Source organism: Rutidosis leptorrhynchoides, chromosome 3, assembly GCF_046630445.1.
Source record: "Rutidosis leptorrhynchoides isolate AG116_Rl617_1_P2 chromosome 3, CSIRO_AGI_Rlap_v1, whole genome shotgun sequence".
In the NCBI taxonomy this organism is placed as follows: Eukaryota; Viridiplantae; Streptophyta; class Magnoliopsida; order Asterales; family Asteraceae; genus Rutidosis; species Rutidosis leptorrhynchoides.
Window position 1 is genome coordinate 340,756,212 of NC_092335.1, and position 3,941 is coordinate 340,760,152.

A 3,941-nucleotide genomic window follows, 5' to 3' on the forward strand; every position below is an offset into this window, starting at 1 on the left:
GGGAAGAAATTTGAATGGAATGATGAACAAGAGAAAGCGTTTCAGTTATAGAAGAAAAAGCTAACTACGGCACCTATATTGTCATTGCCTGAAGGGAATGATGATTTTGTGATTTATTGTGATGCATTAAAGCAAGGTCTCGGTTGTGTATTAATGCAACGAACGAAGGTGATTGCTTATGCGTCTAGACAATTGAAGATTCACGAACAAAATTATACGACGCATGATTTGGAATTAGGTGCGGTTGTTTTTGCATTAAAGACTTGGAGGCACTACTTATATGGGGTCAAAAGTATTATATATACCGACCACAAAAGTATTCAACACATATTTAATCAGAAACAACTGAATATGAGGCAGCGTAGGTGGATTGAATTGTTGAATGATTACGACTTTGAGATTCGTTACCACCCGGGGAAGGAAAATGTGGTAGCCGATGCCTTGAGCAGGAAGGACAGAGAACCCATTCGAGTAAAATCTATGAATATAATGATTCATAATAACCTTACTACTCAAATAAAGGAGGCACAACAAGGAGTTTTAAAAGAGGGAAATTTAAAGGATGAAATACCCAAAGGATCGGAGAAGCATCTTAATATTCGGGAAGACAGAACCCGGTATAGGGCTGAAAGGATTTGGGTACCAAAATTTGGAGATATGAGAGAAATGGTACTTAGAGAAGCTCATAAAACCAGATACTCAATACATTCTGGAACGGGGAAGATGTACAAGGATCTTAAGAAACATTTTTGGTGGTCGGGTATGAAAGCTGATGTTGCTAAATACGTAGGAGAATGTTTGACGTGTTCTAAGGTCAAAGCTGAGCATCAGAAACCATCAGTTCTACTTCAACAACCCGAAATTCCGGAATGGAAATGGGAAAACATTACCATGGATTTCATCGCTAAATTGCCAAGGACTGCAAGTGGTTTTGATACTATTTTGGTAATAGTTGATCGTCTCACCAAATCAGCACACTTCCTGCCAATAAGAGAAGATGACAAGATGGAGAAGTTAGCATGACTGTATTTGAAGGAAGTCATCTCCAAACATGAAATACCAATCTCTATTATCTCTGATAGGGATGGTAGATTTATTTCAAGATTCTGGCAGACATTACAGCAAGCATTAGGAACTCGTCTAGATATGAGTACTGCCTATCATCCACAAACTGATGGGCAGAGTGAAAGGACGATACAAACGCTTGAAGACATGCTACGAGCATGTGTTATTGATTTCGGAAACAGTTGGGATCGACATCTACCTTTAGCAGAATTTTCCTACAACAACAGCTACCATTCAAGCATTGAGATGGCGCCGTTTGAAGCACTTTATGGAAGAAAGTGCAGGTCTCCGATTTGTTGGAGTGACGTAGGGGATAGCCAGATTACGGGTCCGGAGATTATACAAGAAACTACCGAGAAGATCATCCAAATTCAACAACGGTTGAAAACCGCCCAAAGTCGACAAAAGAGCTACGCTGACATTAAAAGAAAAGATATAGAATTTGAAATTGGAGAGATGGTGATGCTTAAAGTTGCACATTGGAAAGGCGTTGTTCGATTTGGTAAACGAGGGAAATTAAATCCAAGGTATATTGGACCATTCAAGATTATTGATCGTGTCGGACCAGTAGCTTACCGACTTGAGTTACCTCAACAACTCGCGGCTGTACATAACACTTTCCACGTATCGAATTTGAAGAAATGTTTTTCTAAAGAAGATCTCACTATTCCGTTAGATGAAATCCAAATCAACGAAAAACTCCAATTCATCGAAGAACCCGTCGAAATAATGGATCGTGAGGTTAAAAGACTTAAGCAAAACAAGATACCAATTGTTAAGGTTCGATGGGATGCTCGTAGAGGACCCGAGTTCACCTGGGAGCGTGAAGATCAGATGAAGAAGAAATACCCACATCTATTTCCAGAATATTCGTCAACACCTTCAACAGCTTAAAATTTCGGGACGAAATTTATTTAACGGGTAGGTACTGTAGTGACCCGAACTTTTCCATGTTTATATATATATTAATTGAGATTGATATTTACATGATTAAATGTTTCCAACATGTTAAGCAATCAAACTTGTTAAGACTTGATTAATTGAAATATGTTTCATATAGACAATTGACCACCCAAGTTGACCGGTGATTCACGAACGTTAAAACTTGTAAAAACTATATGATGACATATATATGGATATATATATAGTTAACATGATACTATGATAAGTAAACATATCATTAAGTATATTAACAATAAACTACATATGTAAAAACAAGACTACTAACTTAATGATTTTTAAACGAGACATATATGTAACGATTATCGTTGTAAAGACATTTAATGTATACATATCATATTAAGAGATATTCATACATGATAATATCATGATAATATAATAATTTAAAATCTCATTTGATATTATAAACATTGGGTTAACAACATTTAACAAGATAGTTAACCTAAAGGTTTCAAAACAACACTTACATGTAACGACTAACGATGACTTAACGAATCAGTTAAAATGCATATACATGTAGTGTTTTAATATACACTTTTGAAAGGCTTCAATGCACTTATCAAAATACTTCTACTTAACAAAAATGCTTACAATTACATCCTCGTTCAGTTTCATCAACAATTCTACTCGTATGCACCCGTATTTGTACTCGTACAATACACAGCTTTTAGATGTATGTACTATTGGTATATACACTCCAATTATCAGCTCTTAGCAGCCCATGTGAGTCACCTAACACATGTGGGAACCATTATTTGGCAACTAGCATGAAATATCTCATAAAATTACAAAAATATGAGTAATCATTCATGACTTATTTACATGAAAACAAAATTACATATCCTTTATATCTAATCCATACACCAACGACCAAAAACACCTACAAACACTTTCATTCTTCAATTTTCTTAATCTAATTGATCTCTCTCAAGTTCTATCTTCATGTTCTAAGTGTTCTTCATATATTCTACAAGTTCTAGTTACAAAAAATCAAGAATACTTTCAAGTTTGCTAGCTCACTTCCAATCTTGTAAGGTGATCATCCAACCTCAAGAAATCTTTGTTTCTTACAGTAGGTTATCATTCTAATACAAGGTAATAATCATATTCAAACTTTGGTTCAATTTCTATAACTATAACAATCTTATTTCAAGTGATGATAGTACTTGAACTTGTTTTCGTGTCATGATTCTGCTTCAAGAACTTCGAGCCATCCAAGGATCCGTTGAAGCTAGATCCATTTTTTTATTTCCAGTAGGTTTATCCAAGGAACTTAAGGTATTAATGATGTTCATAACATCATTCGATTCATACATATAAAGCTATCTTATTCGAAGGTTTAAACTTGTAATCACTAGAACATAGTTTAGTTAATTCAAAACTTGTTCGCAAACAAAAGTTAATCCTTCTAACTTGACTTTTAAAATCAACTAAACACATGTTCTATATCTATATGATATGCTAACTTAATGATTTAAAACCTGGAGACACGAAAAACACCGTAAAACCGGATTTACGCCATCGTAGTAACACCGCGGGCTGTTTTGTGTTAGTTAATTAAAAACTATGATAAACTTTGATTTAAAAGTTGTTATTCTGAGAAAATGATTTTTATTATGAACATGAAACCATATCCAAAAATTATGGTTAAACTCAAAGTGGAAGTATGTTTTCTAAAATGGTCATCTAGACGTCGTTCTTTCGACTGAAATGACTACCTTTACAAAAACGACTTGTAACTTATTTTTCCGACTATAAACCTATACATTTTCTGTTTATATTCATAAAATAGAGTTCAATATGAAACCATAGCAATTTGATTCACTCAAAACGGATTTAAAATGAAGAAGTTATGTAACAAATCTATTCCAACCATAACTTAATCAACTTGTATTGTATATTATGTAATCTTGAGA